Raw genomic sequence first — 21,182 nt, forward strand, 5'->3', positions numbered from 1 at the left:
GAATTCAAGGTGGAATACAATGGAATAGTATGTGGAATGGAATGTGGAATGGAATGGAATGGAATGGAATGTGGACTGGAATGGAATGGAATGTAGAATGGAATGTGGAATGGAAACTAAAATGGAATGGAAAGGGATTGAATGGAATGTGGAATGGAATGGAATGGAATATGGAAGGAAATGGAATTCAATGGAGGGTGAAATTGATTTGAAAGCAATTTGGAATGGAATGGAATAGAAAGTAGAAAGGAGTACAATGGAATGTGGAATGGAATGGAATGGAATACGGAATGCAAAGTGGAATGTTATGGAATGGAATGTGGAATGGAATGGATTGTCCAGTGCAATATGGAAAGGAATGGAATGGAAGGTGGAACGGAATGTGGAAGGGAATGGAATGGAATGTACAATATAATGGAAAGGAATGGAATGTGGAAAGGAACGGAGTGGAATGGAAGGGAATGTGTAATAGAATGGAATGGAAGGGAATTTAGAATGGAATAAGGAATTGAATGTTATGGAATGTGGAATGGAATGAAATGGAATGTGGAAAACAATGAAATGGAATTTGGAAAGCAATGGATAGGAATGTGGGAAGCGATGTGGAATGGAATGGAATGGGATGTTAAATTGAATGTGGAATGGAATGGAATGTGGAACGGAATGGACAGGAATGGAACGGAATGGGGAATGGAATTGAATGGAAAGAAATGTGGAATGGAATGGAACAGAATGTGAAATGGAAGGAATGGAATGTGGAATGGAAAGTGGATTGGATTGGAATGGAATGTGAAGTGCAATAGAAAGGAAAGTGCGATAGAATCTGGAAAGGAATGGAAAGCACTGGAGTGGAATGTGGAATGTAATGGAATATAATGGAACGTGAAATGCAAATAGAATTGAATGTTTTATAGAATGGAATGGAATGTGAAATGGAATGGAATGAAATGTGGAATGGAATGGAATGGAACGTGGAAAGGAATGTGGAATGGAATGGAATAGAAAGTGGAATGGAAAGGAATGGAATGTGGAATGGAATGGAATGGAATGTGGAAAGGAATAGAATGGAATGGAATGTGGAATTCAATGGAATGGAATGGAATCTGGGATGGAATAGAATGGAATGTGGAATGGAATGGAATGGAATGTGGAATGGAATGGAAAGGACTATGGAATGGAACTTGGAATGGAAAGGAATTGAATGGAATGTGGAATGGAATGCAATGGAGTGGAATGTGGAATAGAATGGAAGGTAATTGAATATGGAATGGACTGGAATGGAATGGAATGTGGAATGGCATGGAATGGAATATGGAATTGGACGTGGAATGGAATGGGAAGGAACGTGGAATGGAAAGGAATGGAATGTGAAATGGAATGTGGAATGGAATGGAATGGAACGTGGAATGGAATGGAATTGAATGTGAGATGGAATGGAATTGAACGTGAAATGGAAGGGAATGGAACTTGGAATGAAATGGAATGGATAGTGGAATGTAATGGAATATGCAATGGAAGGGAATGGAATGTGGAATGGAATGGAATGGAATGTGGAATGAAATGAAATGGACTGTTGAATGGAATGGAATGGAACGTGGAAAGGAACGTGGAATTTAACCTAGATTGGAAGGTGAAATGGAACATGCAATGGAATGCAGAATGTAAAGGAATGTAATGTGGAATGGAATTTGGAATGGAATGGAATGGAATGGAATGGAATGGAAAGGAATGGAGTTCGAAATGGAGTGGAATGGAAAGTGGAATGGAATGGAATGGAATGTGGAATGGAATGGAATGGAATGTGGAATTGATTGTGGACTGGAATTCAACGGTATGTAGAATGGAATATGAAATGGATTGGAATGGAACGTGGAATAGAACGTGGAATGGTTCGTGGAATGGAACGTGGAATGAAAGGTAGAATGGAACGTGGAAAGGAATGCAATGCAACCTGGAATGAAATGGAATTCAAAGTGGAATGGAGTATAATGGAAAGTGCAATGGAATGGAATACAATGTGGAAAGGAATGTGGAATGGAATGGAATAGACTTTGGAATGGAATCCGGAATGGAATTGAATGGAATGGAAATTGGAATGGAAAGTGGAATGGAACTGAATGGAATGTGCAATGCAATGTGGAAAGGAATGGCTTGGAATGCGGAATGGAATGTTGATGGGAATGGAATGAAATGTGGAATGCAATGGAACGGAATGTGGAAAGCAATAGATTGGAATGTGGGATGCAATGTAGAATGGAATAGAACGGAATGTGGAATGGATTGTCGAATGGAAAGGAATGGATCGGAATGTGGAAAGGATTGGAATGGAATCGAATATGAAATGGAAATAGAATGGAATGTTTAATTTAATGGAACGGAATGTGGAATGGAATGGAATGGAATGTCGAATGGAATGGAATGAAATGTGGAAGGGAATGTGGAATCCAATGGAATGTGAAATGGAATGGAAAGGAATGTGGATTAGATTCGAATGGAATGTGAAATGGAATTGAAAGGAATGTGAAATGGAATGTGGAAATGAATGTAGAATGCAAAGGAATGGAATGTGGAATGGAATGGAATCTAAAGGAATGTGGAATGGAATGGAATTGTATTTGAAATGGATTGGAATGGAAAGTGGAATGGAATGCAATCTAATGGAATGTGTAATGGAATGGAATGCAATGGGGAATGGAATGGAATGTGGAATGGAAGGGAATAGAATATGGAATGGAATGGAATGGAGTGCGGAATGGAATGTGGAAAGGAAGGGAATGGAATATGGAATGAAATGGAATGAAATGTGGAATGGAATGTGGAATGAACGGAATGGAATGTGAAATGGAAGGGAATGCAATGTGAAATGGAATGGAATCGAATGTGGAATGGAATGTCGAATGGAATGAGGAATGGAAAGTGGAAAGGAACGTGGAATGGAACGTGGAATGGAACGTGGAATGGAATGTGGAATGGAATGTGGAATGGAATGCAATGAAATGTGTAATGGAAGGGAATGCAATGGAATAGAATGGTATGAGAAATGGAAAGGAATCGAATGTGGAACGGTATGCAATTAAATGTGGAATGGAATGTGGAACAGAATGTGGAATGGAATGGAATGGAATGGAATGTGGAATGGAATGGAATGGAAAGTGGAATTGAATGGAGTCGAATAGAATGTGGAATGGAATGAAATGGAATGGGGAATGGAATTAAATGTGGAATGGAATGTAATGTGGAATGGAATGGAATGGCATCTGAAAAGGAATGTAATGGAATGTGGAATTATATGGATTGGAATGTAATGTGTAATGGAATGGAATGGAATGTGAAAAGAAATGGAATGGAATTTGGAACTGAATGTGGAACGGAATGGAATGGAATGTGGAATGGAACATGGAATGGAAAGTGTATTCGAACGTGGAATGGAATGTGGAAGAGAATGTGGAATGGAACGGAATGGAAAGTGGAATGCAATGGAAGGTAATGTGGAATGGAATGGAATGGAATGGAACGGAATGTGGAATGGAATGGAATGGAATGAAATGGAATGGATTGGAATGTGGAATGTAATGTGGAAAGGAACGTGGAATGGAATGGAATGGAATGTAGAATGGAAAGGAATCGAATGGAATGGGATGGAATGTGAAATGCAATGTGGAATGGAATGTGGAAAGGAATGGAATGTGGAAAGGAATGGAAGGGAATGAGGAATGGAGTGTGCAATGGAATTTATAATGGAATGGAACGTGGAATGGAATTCATTGGAATGTGGAATGTAATGTGGTATGGAATATGGAATGCAATGGAATGGATTGTGGCATGGAATTGAATAGATTGTGGAATGGAATGTGGAATGGAATTGAATGGAATCTGCAAAGGAATGTAATGGAATGTGGAATTTTATGGATTGGAATGTAATGTGTAATGCAATGGAATGGAATGTGAAATGAAATGGAAAGGAATGTGGAACTGAATATGGAACGGAATGGAACGGAATGTGGAATGGAACGTGGAATGGAAAGTGTATTTGAAAGTGGAATGGAATGTGGAACGGAATGTGGAATGGAAGGGAATGGAAAGTGGAATGGAATGGAAGGTAATGTGGAATGGAATGGAATGGAATGGAACGGAATGTTGAATGGAATGGAATGCAATGCAATGGAATGGACTGGAATGTGGAATGTAATGTACAAAGGAACGTGGAATGGAATGGAATGTAGAATGGAATGGAATGGAATGGAAAGGGATAGAATGCGGAATGGAATGTGGACTGGAATGTGGAATGGAATGGAATGTGGAAAGGAATGGAAGGGAATGAGTAATGGGATGTGGAATGGAATGTGGAATGGAATGTAAAGTCGAATGGAATTCATTGGAATGTGGAATGGAATGTGGTATGGAATATGGAATACAATGGAATGGAATGTGGAATGGAATTGAATGGATTGTGGAATGGAATGGAATGGAATTTGGAATGGAATGTGGAATTGAATGGAATGCAACGGATTGGAATTTTAAATCGAAATGGTATAGAATGTAATGGAATATGGAATGGAAATTGATGGAGGTGAATAAGGAACGTAATGGAATGGAATGTGGAATGGAAAGTTGAATGGAATCGAATAGAATGTGGAATGGAATGTGGAATGGAATAGAATGGGATGTGGAATGGAATGGAATGGAAAGTGGAATGGAATGTGGAATGGAACATGGAATGGAATGGAATGGAACATAGAATGGATTGCAATGTAATGTGAAAGGGAATGCAACGGAATGTGGAATGGGATGGAATGGAAGGAAAGACAATTTGAAATGGAATGTAATGGAATGTGTAATTCAATGCACTGGAATGAGGAATGGAATGCACTGGAGTGTAATGTGGAATGCAATCTCTAATGGAATGTGGAATCGAATGTGGAATGGAATGTGGAATGGAATGAAGTGGAATGTGGAATGCAATATGGAATGTAATGGAGAGGAGTGTGGAATGGAATAGAGTGGAATGTGGAATGGAATATGGAATGCAATGGAGAGGAGTGTGGAATGAAATGGAATGGAATGGCAAATGAAATGGAATGGAATGTGGAATGGAATGTGGAATGATGTGGTTGGAATGTGGAATGATATGGAATGGAATGTGGAATGGAATGGAATGGAATGTGGAATGGAATGGAATAGACTGGAATGGAATGAAAAGTGCAATGGAATTGAATGGAATGTGGAATAGATTGTTTACTGGAATGGAATGGAATGTGGACTAGAATGGAATGAAAAGGAATGTGAAATGGAATGTAATGGAATGTAGAATGGAATTGAAAGGAATGTGGCATGGAATGGAATGGAATGTGGAATGTAATAGAATGGTATGTGGAATGTGTTGGAATTGAATGTGGAATGGAATGGAATGGAATATGGACTGGAATGGAATGGAATGTGGAAATTAATGGAATGGAATGTTGAATGGAAAGTGGAATGGAATGGAAAGGAATGTGGAATGGAATGTTGTACGGAATGGATTGGAATGTGGAACGGAATGGAACGAATTGTGGAATGGAATGGAATAAATGGATTGATAAGTGGAATAGAATGGAATCGAGTGGAATGTTGAATGCAATGGAATGGAATGGAATGGAATGGAAAGGAATGCGGATTGGAAAGTGGAATGGAGTGGAATGGGATGTGGAATGTAATGGAATTAAACGAAATGTGGAATGGAATGGAATGGAATGTGGAAAGGAATGTGGAATGGAATTAAAAGGAATGTGAAAAGAATGCAATGGAACATGGAATGGAATGTAATGCAATGTGGAATGGAATGTGGAATGGAATGGAATGGAATATGAAAAATAATGGAATGAAATGTGGAATGCAATGTGAAATGGAATGGAGTGGAATGGAATGTGGAATGGAATGGAAAGGAATGTGAAATGGAATGGAATGGAATGGACTGTGAAATGGAATGGAATGGGAATCGAAATGGAATGGAATGTGGAATTGAATGGAATTGGATGTGAAATGGAAGGGAATGGAATGTGGAATGGAATGGAATGGAGTGGAAAGTGGAATGCAGTGGAATGGAAATTGGAAAGGAATGAAGAATGGAATGTGGAAAGGAACGTGGAATGGAATGTGAAATGGAATGGAATGTGTAATGCAAAGGAATTGAATGTGGACTGGAATGGAATGGAATGGAACGTGAAATGAAATTGAATGGAATGTTGAATGGAATTCTATGGATTTAGAATGGAAAGGAATGGAAAGTGGAATGGAAAGTAATGTGGAATTTAATGGAATGGATTGCAGAATGGGATTGAATCTATTGGAACGTGGAATAGAATGGAATGGAAACGAAAGGGAAGGAAAGTGGAATGGAATGCAATGGAAGGGTGAATGGAAAAAAATGGAAAGTGGAATGGTATGGAATGGAATGGAATGTGGAATGGAATGGAATGTAAAGGAATGGAATGTGCAATGGAATGGATGGGAATGTGGGATGGAATGTGGAATGGAATGGAATGGAAAGTGGAATGGATATGAATGGAATTTGGAATGAAATGTATTGGAATATGGAATGGAATGGAATGGAATGCGGAATGGAATGTAATGGAATGAAACGTGGAAAGGAATGTAATGGAATTGAATGGAATGGAATGGAATGTGGAATGAAATGGAATGCAATTTGGAATTGAATGTGGAATGGAGTGGAAAGGAATGTGGAACGGAATGGAATGGAAGGTGGAACGGAATATGGAATAAAATGGAATGGAATGGAATGTGGATTTCAAAGTGAAGTGCCATGGAACAGAATGGAATGGAATGTGGAATGGAATGGAATGGAATGTGGAATAGAAAGGAATGGAATATGCAATGAAAGGTAACGGAATGTGGAATGGAATGGAATGGAATGGAATGTGGAATAGAAAGGAATGGAATATGCCATGAAAGGTAACGGAATGTGCAATGGAATGGAATGGAATTGAATGTGGAATGAAATGGAATGGAATTGAATGAAATGGAATGGAAGGGAATGCGGAATGGAATGTGGAATGGAATGGAAATGAAAGTGTAATGGAATGGAATGTGGAATGGAATGTGTAATGGAATGGAATGAAAACGAATAGAATGGAATTCAGAATGGAATGCACTGCAATAAGGAATGGATTGGAATGGAAATTGTAATGGACGGGAATGGAATGGAATGTGGAACAGAATGGAATGGAAAGGAATGGAATGAGGAATGGAATGTGGAATGGAAAGGAACTGAATGTGGAATGGAAAGTGGAATGGAATGTGGAAAGGAATGGAATTTAATGTGGAATGCAAAGAATGGAATGTGGAAAGTAATGGAATGGAATGGAATGTGGAAAGGAAAGTAATGCAATGTAATGGATTGGAATACAAAGTGGAATGGAAAGGAATGGAATGTGAAATGGAATTGAATGTAATGTGGAATGGAACATGGAATGGAAGGTGTAATTGAAAGCAATGGAACGTGGAGGGGAAAGTGGAATGCAATGTGGAATGGAACGTGGAATGTAATGGAATGCAATGTGGAATGGAATGGAATGGAGAGTGGAATGTAAAGGATTGGAATGTGGAATGGAATGGAATGGATAGTGGAATGGAATGTGGAATGGAATAGAATAGAATTTGGAATAGAATGGAATGGAATGGAATGTGGAATGGAATGGAATGAAATTTGGAATGGTATGTGGAATGGAATGGAATGCAATGTGGAATGGAATGTTGAAGGGAATGTGGAATGGAATGTTGAATGGAATATGCAATGGAATGTCGAATGGAATGTGGAATGGAATGGAATGGAATGTGGAATGCAATGTGGAATGGAATGCGGAATGGAATTGAATGGAATGTGGAATGCAATGGAAAGTGGAATGGAGTGTGGAATGGAATGGAATGGAAGAGTGCAATGCAGAATGGCATAGAATGGAACGTGGAACGGAATGCTATGGATTGTGGAATGAAACGGAATGGAACCTGTAATGAAATGGAATGGAATGACATGTGGAATGGAATGGAATGGAAAGGAATGGAATGTGGAATGGAATGTGGAATGGAAAGGAATGGAAAGTGGAATGGAAGGTGGAATGGAATGTGGAAAGGAATGGAATCCAAAGTGGAATGCAAAAGAATGGAACATGGAATGGAACATGGAATGGAATGGAATGGAACGTGGAGGGGAAAGTGGAATCGAATGTGGAATGGAAGTTGGAATGGAAAGGAATTCAATGTGACATGGAATGGAATGCAAGGTTGAAAGTAATGGAATGGAATGTGAAATGGAATGGAATGGAATGGAATGGAATGTGAAATGGAACGGAATGGAATGGAATGGAATGTGGAAAGTAATGAAATGGAATGTGGAATGGAATGGAATGGAATTTGGAATGGAATGTTGAATGAAATGGAATGGAAAGTGGAATGGAAAGTGGAATAGAATCTAATTGAATGTGGAATGGAATGGAATGGAATGTGCAATGGAATCTGGTGTGGTATGGAATTTGGTATGGATTAGAATGTCATGTGGAATGGAGTGGAATGGAATGGAAAGGAATGGAAGGGAATTCAGAATGAAATGTGGAAAAGAATAGAAAGGAATTTGGAATGGAATGGAATGTGGAATGGAATGGAATGTGGAATGGAATGCAATGCAATGTAATGTGGAAAGTAAAGTGGAATGAAATGGAAGAGAATGTGAAAAGGAATGGAATGGAATGTGTAATTGAATGGAATGGAATGTGGAATAGAACGAAATGGAATGTGACATGGAATGGAACTGAATGAAGAATGGAACGAGGAATGAAACGGAATGGAATGTGGAATGGAATTGAATGGAATGTGGAATGGAATGGAATAGAATGGAATGGAATGTGGAATGGAAGGGAAAGGAATGTGGAATGGAATATGGAATGGAACAGAAAGGAATGTGAAATGGAATGGAATGGAATGTGAAATGGAATGGAATGGAATTTTAAAAGGAATGCAATCATATATGGAATGGAATGGAATGTGGAATGGAACAGAATGGGATTTGGAATGGAATGGAATTGAATGTGGAATGGAATGGAATACAATGAGGAATGGAATGTGGAATGGAATGGAATGGAAAGTTGAATGGATGTCGAAAGGAATGGAATGGAATGTGGAATGGAACGTGGAATGGAAAGTGGAAAGGAACGTGGAATGGAATGTTTAATGTTCCACGGAATGGAATGTGGAATGGAATATAGAATGCAATGGAATAGAATGTGGAATGGAATGGAATGGAATGTGAAATGGAATGGAATGCAATGTGAAATGGAATGGAATGGAATGTGGAATGGAATGGAAAGTAACATGGAATGGAATGGAATAGAATGAGGAATGGAAAGTGGAATGGAATGGAATGGAATGTGGAATGGCTTGTGGAATGGAATGGAATGCAACGTGGAATGGATAGTGTAATGGAAAGTGGAATGGAAAGTGGAAAGGAAAGTGGAATGGAACGTGGATTTTACCATGGAACGGAATGTGAATTGGAATGGAATGGAATCGAATGGAATGTGGAATGGAATGGAATTGAATTTGGAATAGAATATTGAACGGAATGGAATAGAAAGTGGACTGGAATAGAATGGAATGTGGAATTGAATGTGGAATGGAATGGAATGGAATGTGAAATGGAATGGAATGGAATCAGGAATGCAATTTGAAATGGAATGGAATGGAATGGAATGAAATTTGGAATGGAATGTAATCCAATGTGGAATGGAATGTGGAATGGAATGGAATGGGATGTGAAAAGGAATGGAATAGAAGGTGGAATGGAATGGAATGGAGTGGAAAGTAGAATGCAGTTGAAAGGAATGTGGATTGGAATGTAGAATGGAATGTGGAATGGAATGTGGAATGAAATGTGGAATGGAATGGAATGGAATGTGGAATGGAAAGTGGAATGCAATGGAATTGAGACAGGAATGGAACGTGGAATGGAAAGTGGAATGGAACGTGGAATGTAATGTGGAATGGAATGTTGAATGAAAGGAAATGGAATGTGGATTGGAATGTGGAATGGAATTGAATGGAATGTGGACTGGAATGGAATGAAGTGGAAGGTGGAGTGGATTGGAATGGAATGTGGAAGAGAATGTGGAATGGAATGGAATGAAATGTGAAATGGAATGGAATGGAATGGAATGTGGAATGGAATGGAATGGAATGGAATGGAATGGAATGAAATGGAATGGAATGTTGAATGGAATGGAATAGATTGAGGAATGGAATGGAATGGAATGGAATGGAATGGAATGGAATGGAATGGAATGGAATGGAATGTGGAATGGAAAGGAATTGAATGTAATTTAACGGAATGTAATGGAATGTGGAATGGAATGGAATGTGGAATGGAATGCAATTGAATGTGGAAAGGAATAGAGTGGAAAGTGGAATGGAATGGGATGCAATGTGAACTGGAATGGAATTGACTGGAGTGGAATTATGGTATTGAAAGGAATGGAATGGAATGGAATGTGGAATGGAGTGGAATGGAATGGAATGTGGAATGGAGTGGAATGGAATGTAGAATGGAATGTGGAAAAGAACGTGGAATGGAATTGAATGCAATGTGTAATTGAATGGAAAGGAATTGAATGGAATGTGGAATGGGATGGAATGGAATGTGGAATGATATGTGGAATTGAATGTGCAATGGAATGAAATGGATAGTGGAATGCAATGCAATTCAATGTGGAATGGAATTGAATGGAATGGAATGGAAAGTGAAATGGAATCGAATGGAATTTGTAATGGAATGTGGAATGGAATGTGCAGTGGAATGTGGAGTATAATGGAATGGATTGTGGAATGTATTTTGATATTGAATGAGCAATGAAATGAAATAGAATGTGGAATGGAATGGAAAGGAATTTGGAATGGAATGGAATGGAATGTGGAATGGAATGGAATGCAATAGAATGTGAAAAGGGATGGAATGGAAAGTGGAATGGAATGGAATGGAATGTGGAATGGAATGTGGAATGATATGGGATAGGATAAGGAATGGAACGTGGAATGAAATGGAATGGAATGTGGAATGGAATCTGGAATGGAATGGAATGGAACGTGGAATGGATCGTGGAATGGAACGTGAAATGGAAAGTGCACAGGAACGTGGAAAGGAACATGGAATACACCGTGGAATGGAATGTGCAATGGAATGGAATGTAATCGAACGGAATGTGGAATGGAATGGAATTGAATGTGGAATGGAATGTAGAATGGAATGGAATGGAATGGAATGTAGAATGAAATGTGGAATCAAATGGAATGTAGTGTGGAATGCAATGTTAAATGGAATAGAATGGAATGCGGAATGGAATGGAATGGAATGTGGAATGGAATGCAATGGAATGTGGAATGTAACGAGGAATGGAATGGAATGGAATGTGAAATGGATTGGAAGGGAAAGTTGACCTGAACGGAATGAATTGGAAGATCGAATGGTTTGGAATTGAATGTGGACTGGAATGTGGAATGGAATGTAGAATGGAATGCGGAATGGAACGTAGTGGAATGTGGAATGGAATGCAATGGGATGTGAAATGGAATGCTATGGAAGGTGAAATGGAATGGAATGGAGAGGAAAGTGGAATGGAATGGAACGGAATGTGGAATGGAATTGTATGCAATGCAATTGAATTTGTAATGGGTAGGAAGCGAATTTGAAATGTAATGGAATGGAATGTGGAATGGAATGGAATGAAGTGGAAGGTGGAATGGAATGGAATGTGGAATGGAATCAGAATTGGAATTTGGAATGCAATGTGGAATGGAAAGTGGAATGAAGTGCTGTGCAATGTGGAATGGAATGGAATGGAATTGAAAGTGGAATGGAATGTGGAATGGATTGGAATGGAATGTGGAATGGATGGTGGAATGGAGCGTGGAATGGAATGGAATGGAATGGAATGTGGAATGGAATGGAATGGAATGTGGAATTGAATAGAAAGGCATGGAATATGGAATGGAATGGAATGCAATGTGGAATGGAATGTGGAATGGAATATGGAATGGAATGGAGTGGAATGTGGAAAGGACTGATATGGAATGTAGAATACAATGGAGTGGAATGTGGAATGCAAAGTGAGATGGAGTGGAGTGGAATGTGGAATGTAATGGAATGGAAAGTGGAATGGAATATGGAATGCAATGGAACGGAATGTTGAATGGAATGCTTAATGGAATAGAATGGAAAGTGGAATGGAATGTGGTTAGGAATGGAATGGAATGTGAAATGTAACGTGGAATAGAATGTGGAATGGAATGTGGAATGGAGTGGAATGGTATGTGGAAGGGAATGTGGAATTAAATGGAATGGAACGTGGAAGGGAACGTGGAATGGAAAGTGGAATGGAACATGGACTGCAACGTGGAATGGAACTCAATGGAACGTGGAGTAGAAAGTGGAATGGAATGGAATGTGGAATGGAATGTGGAAGAGAAAGTAATGTGGACTTGAATATGGAATGTAATGGAATGGAATGTGGAATGGAATGGAATGGAATGGAAACGAATGGAATGGAATGCGGAATGCAATGGAATGGAAAGAAATGGAATGTGGAATAGAAAGAAATGGAAAGTGGAAAGAAATGGAATGGAATGTGAAACGGAATGGAATTGAATGTCGAATGGAATGTGGAATATAAAGGAATGTGAAATGGAATGCGGAATGTAATGGAATGTATTGGAATGGAATGCGGAATGGAATGGAATGGAATAAGGAATGATATGGAATGGAAGGTGGAATGGAATGGAATGGAATGTAGAATTGAATGAAATTGAACGTGGAATGCAATGAAATTCAATGTGAAATGTAATGTGAAATGGATGTGAATGGAATGTGGAATGGAATGTGGAATGGAATTCAATGCAATTAGGAATGGAAAGGAACAGAATGTGAGATGGAATGGAAAGGAAGGTGAAATGGAAAGTGGAATGGAATGGAATGGAAAGTGGAATGGAGTGGAATGGATTGTGGAATGATATGGAATGGAATGCAATGTGGAATGGAATGGAATGGAAATGAACGAAATGGAAAGTGGAATGGAATAGAATGGAATGTTGAGTGAAATGGAATGTTATCTGGAATTGAATGAAATGGAATGGAATGTAGAATGGAATGGAAAGGAAAGGAATGGAAGGTGGAGTGTAACGGAAGGGAATGTGTAATGGAATGTGGAATGGAATGGAATGTGGAATGGAATGGAATGTAACGTGGAATGAAAAGTGGAAAGAAACGTGTAATTCAATGTGGAATGGAATGGAATGGAATGTGGAATGGAATAGACTGGAATGGAATGTGGAATGGAATAGACTGGAATGGAATGTGGAATGGAAGGGAATGGAATAAGGAATGGAATTGAATGGAATGGAATGAAATTTGAAATGGAATTGAATGGAATGTGTAATGGAATGGAATGAAGTGTAAGTTGGAATAGAATGGAATGGAATATGGAATGGAAGGTGGAATGGAATGTGGAACGGAATGTGGAATTGAATGGAGTGGAATTTGGAACGGAATGGAATGGAAGGGAATGTTATAGGTAATGTGGAATGGATTGGAATGGAATGTTTAATGGAAAGTGGAATGGAGCGTGGAATGGAATGCAATGGAAAGTGGATTGGAACGTCGAATGGAACATGGAATGGAAAGTGGAATGTAATATAATGGAATGGAATGTGGAATGGAATTGAAGGGAATGCAAAATGCAATGCAATGTGGAATGGAATAAAATTTGAAATGGAATGAAATGGAATGAGGAATGGAATGGAATTGAATGCAGAATGGAACGGAATTGAGAGCAATGTGGAATGGAATGGAATGGAATGGAATGTGGAATGGAATATGGAATGGAATGTGGAAAGGAATGGAGTGAAATGTGTAATGGAATGTGGAATGGAATGGAGTGGAAAGTGTAATGGAATGGAATGGAATGTGGAATGGAGTGTGCATTGGAATATGAGATGGAACGAAGAGGAATGTGGAATGGAATGTGGAATGGAATGGATTGGAATGTGGAATGGAATGGAATGGAATGTGTAAAGAATGTGGAATGCAAAGAATGGAATGTGGAATGGTATGGAATGGAACGTGAAATGGAATTGAATGGAATGTGGAATGGAATGGAATGGAATGTAGAATATAATTTGGAATGGAAAGGAATGGAACGTGGTATGGAAAATGGTATGGAGTAGAATGGAATGTGGAATGGATTGGAATGGAATGGAATGTGGAATGGAATGGAATGGAATGTGGAATGGAATAGAATGGAATCGAATGGAATGTGGAATGTAACGGAAAGTGGAATGGAATGCAATGGAATAGAATGTCGAATGCAATAGAATGGAATGGAATGGAGTGGAATGGAATGAAAGGGAATGCGGAATGGAATGTGGAAAGGAATGGAAAGGAATGACGAGTGGAATGGAGTGGAATGGAATGTGCAAAGGAGGGGAATGGAAAATGAATGGAATGTGGAATGCAATTGAATGGAATGTGAAAAGGAATGGAATGTAATGTGGAATTTAATGGAAAGGAATGTGAAAAGGAATGGAATGCAATGTGGAATGGAGTGGAATGGATTTCGGAATAAAATGGATTGCAATGGCATTGAATGGAATGTGCAATGGAGTGGAATGTAGTGTGGAATGGAAAGTGGAATGGAATGGAATTGAATGTGAAATGGAATGGAATAAAATGTGGAATGGAATGGAATGAAATGTGGAATGGAATGGAATGGAATGTGGAATGGAACGTGAAATGGAATGGAATGTGGAATGGAATGTGGAATGGAATGGAATGGATCGCGGAACAGATCGTGGAATTGAACGTGGAATGGAAAGTGGAAAGGAACGTGGAATGGAACGTGGAAAGGACCGTAGAATGGAATGTGGAATGGAATGGAATGCAATGTGGATCAGAATGCGGAATGCAAAGGAATGGAATGCGGAATGGAATGGAAGGGAATGGGGAATGGAATGGAATGCAAAGTGGAATGGAACACAATTGAACGTGGAATGGAATGGAATGTGAAACGGAATATGAAACGGATTTGAATGGAATGGAATGGAACATGGAATGGAAAGTGAAATGGAAAGTGGAATGGAATGTGGAATGGAGTGGAATGGAATGTGGAATGGAATGTGGAATGGAATGTGGAATGGAATGGAATTGAACATGGAACAGAACGTGGACTGCAACATGGAAAGGAACGTTGAATGGATCGTGGAATGGAATGTGGAATGGAAAGTGGAATGGAATGTGGAAAGGAATCGAAAGGAATGTGGAATTGAATGTGGAATGGAATGCAAAGTGGAATAGAAAGGAGTGGAATGGAATGCTGTTGAATGGACTGGAATGGAATGGAATGTGGGATGGAATGGAATTGAATGTCAAATGGAATGGAATGTGGAATGGAACATGGAATGAAATGGAATGGAATTTGGAATGGAGTGTTGAGTGGAATGGAATGAAAAGTGCAATGGATCGTGGAATGGAACGTGGAATGGAAAGTGGAAAGGAAAGTGGAATGGAACATGGAATCGTCCATGGAATGGAAGGTGGAATGGAAAATGGAATGGAAAGGAATGGAATGGAACGGAATGTGGAATGGAATGGAAAGGAATGTGGCCTGGAAGGGAATGGAATGGAGTGGAATTTGACATGCAATTTAGAATGGAATCGAATGCAAATTTGAACGGAGTGGAATGTAATATGGAGTGGAATGTGGAATGGAATCTGTTATGGAATGGAATGGAAAGAAGAATGTATTGGAATGGAATGAGGATTGGAATGGAATATCTTTCAAAGTGGATTGGAATGTGGAATGGAATGTGGCGTGGAATGGAATGGAATGGAATGTGGAATGGAATGGAATGCAATGGAATTGAATGGAATGAGTAATAGAGTAGAATAGATTGTGGAATGGAAAGAGGATTGGAATGCAATGGAATGTGAAATGGAATGGAATGGAATGTGGAATGGAAAGGAATGGAATGTGGAATATAATCTGGAATCGAATGAGGAATGTAATGGAACGGAACGGAAGGGAATGAAGAGAATGCGGAATGGAATGAGGAATGGAATGGAAAGGAATGTTGAATGGAATGGAATGCAAGGTATTGTGAAATGGAATGGAATGGAATGTGGAATGGAATGTGGAATGGAATGGAAGGGAATGTGAAAAGGAACGGAATGGAATGTGGTATGGAATGGAATGGAAGGTGAAAATGTACGGAATGGAATGTGAAATGGAATGCAAAGTAATGTGGAGTTGAATATGGAATGGAATGAGGAATGCAATGTGGAATGGCATGGAATGCAATTTAATGGAATGGAAAGTGGAATGGAATGGAATAGAATGTGGAATGGAATGGAATTGAATGAAATGTGGAATGGAATGTAACTTAATTTGGAATGGAATATAGAATGGAATATGGAATGGAATGGAATGGAATCGAAAGGAATGTGGAATGGAATGGAATGCAATGTAATGTGGAATGGAATGGAACCGAATGTGGAATGGAATGTGGAATGGAATGGAATGGAATGTGGAATGGAATGCAATGTAATGTGCAATTAAATGGAAGGGAAAGTGGAAAGGAATGTGGAATGGAATGGAATGCAATATGGAGTGGAATGTGGAATGTAACGTGGAAAGGACTGGAATTTGGAATGGAATGTGGAATGGAATGGAATGGATCCTGGAATGGAACGTGGAATGGAAAGTGGGGAGGAACATGGAATGGAACGTGGAATGGACCGTGGATTGGAATATGGAATGGAATTTTGAAATGGAATGGAATAGAAAGTGAAATGGAATGGAAAGGAATGAGGAATTGAATGCAATGGAATGTGGAATGGAATGGAATGGAATGGATGTTGAAAGGAATGTAATGGAATGTGGAATGGAATGTGTAAAGGAATGGAATGGAATTTGGAATGGAATGGAATGGAATGTGGAATGGAATGTGGAATGGAATGTGGAATGGAATAGAGTGGAATGTGGAATGGAATGTGTAATGGAATGGATTTGGGTGCTCAATAGAATGGAATGGAATTTCGAATGGAATAGTATGCAACGTGGAATGGAATTTGGAGTGATATGGAATGGAATGGGTAATGGAATGTGGAATGGAATGGGATGGAAAGCGGAATGGAAAGTGGAATAAAACATGGAATGGATGTGGGATGTGGAATGGGATGTGAAAGGGATGTGGAATGGAACGTGGAATGGAATGGTATGGAATGTTAAATGGAATGTGGAATGGAATGTGGAATGGAATGGAATGGAATGGATTGTGGAAAGGAGTGGAACGCCATGTTGAATGGAATGGAATGGAATGTGGAATGTAATGGAATGGAACATGGAGTGGAACGGAGAATGTAAGATGGAATGGAAAGTGAAATGGAATGGAATGGGTTGAAATGTGGAATGGAATGGGACGGAATGAACTGTGGAATGGAGTGAATGGAAAGTGGAATAGAAAGGAATGAGATAGAAAGTGGAATGGAATGGAATGGATTTGGAATGGAATTTGTAATGAAATATGGAATGCAATGTGGAATGGAATGTGGAATGGAATGCAGTGGAATGTGGAAAGAAATGGAATGGAATGTGGAATGGAACGGAGTGAAATGTGGAATGGAAAGTGGAAAGGAATGGATTGGAATTTGGAATGGAGTGGAAAGGAGTGGAATGGAACGTGGAAAGGAATGTGGAATGCAATGGAATGCAGTGTGGAATGGAATGTGAAATGGAATCCAATGCATCGTGGAATTCATTGGAATGCAATATGGAATGGAATGTGGAATGAATTGCGGAATGGAATGGAATGGAACGTGGAAGGCAACGCGAAAAGGAAAGTGGAACGGAACGTGGAATGGAATGTGGAATGGAATGTGGAATGGAATGTGGAAAGGAATGCAAAGTGGAATGGAAAGTAGAATGGAAATTGGAATGCAAAGTGGAATGGAAAGTGGAAAGGAAAGTGGCATGGTACGTGGAATGGAACCTGGAATGGAATGGAATTTAATGGAACGTGGAGTGAAAAGTGGAATGGAAAGTGGAACGGAAGGTGGAACGTAACGTCAAATGGAACGTGGAATGGAAAGGAATGCAATGTGGAATGGAATGCAAAGGACGGTGTAGTGGAAAGGACTGTGGAAGGGAACGGAATGGAATGGAAGGTAGAATGGAATGGAATAGAATGGAATGTGGAATTCAATGGAATTAAACGGAAGGGAATGGAATGGAATGGAAGGGAAACGAATTTGGAATGGAATGGAATGGAATGGAATGTGAAATGGAATGAAATAGAATGTGCAATGGAATGTGGAGAGTAATGGAATTGAATGTGAAAACAAATGGAATGGAATGTGGAATGGAATGTAATGGAATGTGGAATGGAATGGAAAGGAATGTGGCATGGAATGGAACGGAAAGTAGAAGGGAAAGTGGAGTGGAATGTAATGGAATGTGAAAAGAAATGGAATGGAATGCGGAATGGAATAGAATGGAAAGTGGAATGGAATAGAAAGGAATGTGGAATGGAATGTGGAATGGAATGTAAAGGAACGTGGAAAGGAAGGTATAATGGATGGTGGAATGGAATGGAATGGAATGGAAAGTGGAAAGCAATGGATTGGAATGTGTAATGGAATGGAATGGAAAGGAATAGAATTTGAAGCAGAATGGAATGGAATGTGGAATTCAATGGAATGGAAAGTGGAATGGAATGCAATGGAGTGGAATGTGGAATGGAATGGAAGGGAATTTGGAATGGAATAGAATGGATTGTGGAATGGAATGTGCAATGGAATGTGGAATGGAATGGAAGGGAACGTGGAATGGAATGAGGAGTGGAATGTGCAATGGTATATGGAATGAAAAGTGAAATGGAATGTGGAATGGAATAGAGTGAAATGTGGAATGGAATGAGGAATGGAATGGAGTGGAATGTGGAATTGAATGTAGGGGAATGTGGAATGGAATGGAAAGGAATATGGAATAGGATATGGAATGGAATGGAATGTGGAATGAATGGAATGGAATATGGAAGGAAAAGAATGGAATGTGAAATGGAATGGAATGCAACGTAGAATGGAATGTGGAATGCAATGGAATGCAATGTGGAGCTGAATGTGGAATAGAATGGAATGTGGAATCTAATGGATTGTGGAATGGAATGTGGAATCGAAAGTGGAATGGAATGGAATGTAGAATGGATTGTGGAAGGCAAAGGAATGGAATGGAATGTGCAGTAGAATTGAATGGAATTTGGAATGGAATGGGAGGAAATGCCGAATTCAATGGAATGGAATGGAATGGAATAGAATGTTGAATGTAATGGAAAGGAACGTAGAATGGAATGGAATGGAAAGCAATGTTGAATGGACTGTGGAATGTAATCTGGAATGGAATGTGGAGTAGAATGGAATGGAATGTGGAATGGAACGTGGAATTGAATGGAATGGAATGTGGAATGGAATGGAATGGAATGAGGAATGGAATGGAATGAGGAATGGAATGGAATGAGGAATGGAAGGTGGAATTGAATGGAATGGAATGTGGAATGGAATGGAATGGAATGTGGAATGGAAAGTGGAATGGAATGGAATGGAATGTGGAATGGAACCTGGAATGGAATGTGAAATGGAACATTTAATGGAATGCTAGAATGGAATGGAATGCCGAGTGAAATGGAATGGAAGGTGCAAATGGAAAGGAATGCAATGCGGAATGGAATGGAATGGAATGTAGAATGGAATTTGGAGTGGAATTGAATGTAACGTGTAATGCAATGTGGAATGGAATGGAATGTGGAATGAATGAAATGGAACGTGGAATGGAATGTGGAATGCAATGGAATGTGGAATGAATTAAATGGAATGTGGAATGGAATGGAATGGAATTTAGAACGGAATGTGGAATGGATTGGAATGGAATGGGATGAAATGCCGAATGGAATGGAATGGAATGGAATGGAATGGAATGGAATGGAATGGAATGTGGAATTGAATGGAATGGAATGTGGAATGGAATGGAAGGGAATCTTGAATGGAATGGAATGGAACGCGATATGGAATGCTGGAATGGAATGGAATGCTGAATGCAATGGAATGGAAGGTGGAAGGAAATGGAATGGAATGGAATGTAGAATGGAATGGAATGGAATGCGGAATGGAATGGAATGGAATGTAGAATGGAATGTGGAAAGGAATGGAATGCAATGTGTAATGGAATGGAATGGAATGTGTAATGGAATAAAATGGAATGTAGAATGGAATGTGGAATGGAATGGAATGCAATGTGGAATGGAATGTGGAATCGAATGGAAATGGAATGGAATGGTTTGGAATGTGGAATGGAATGGAATGGAATGGAATGTGGAAAGGAATGTGGAAAGGAGTGGAATTGAATGCAGAATGATATGGAATGGAAAGTAGATTGGAATGGAATGGAATGGAATGTGGAGTGGAATGGAATGGAATTTGCAATGGAATGTGGAGAGGAATGCCATGGAATGTGGAATGCAATGTGGAATGGAATGGAATGTGCAATGGAAAGAAAGCAATGTGGAATACAATGTGGAATGGAATGGACTGGAATGTGAAATGTATTATGTAATGGAATGCAATGGAATGTGGAATGTAATGTTGAATGGAAGGGAAAGGAATGTGGAACGGAATGGAATGGTATGGAATGTGGAATCGAAAGTGGAATGGAAAGGAAAGGAATGTAGACGGGAATGTGGAATGGAATGTAGTGGAACGAGCAATGGAATGTGGAATGGAATGGAATAGAATGTGGAATGGAATGGAGTGGAAGGTGGAATGGAATGGAATGGAATGTGCAATGGAATGTGGAATGGAATGGAATGGAATGTGCAATGGAATGTGGAGTGGAATGGAATGGAATGTGGAATGGAACGTAGAAAGGAAGGTGGAACAGAATGGAATGGAACATAGAAGGGAATGTACAATAGAAAGTGGAATGTAATGGAGTGTATCATGGAACAGAAAGTGCAATGAAAAGTGTATTTTAAAGGAATGGAATGTGAAATGGAACGTGTAATGGAACGTGGAATGGAAGGTAATGGATCGTGGAATGGAACGTGGA

This window comes from Pongo abelii, chromosome 15, assembly GCF_028885655.2.
Source record: "Pongo abelii isolate AG06213 chromosome 15, NHGRI_mPonAbe1-v2.0_pri, whole genome shotgun sequence".
NCBI classification, from domain to species: Eukaryota; Metazoa; Chordata; class Mammalia; order Primates; family Hominidae; genus Pongo; species Pongo abelii.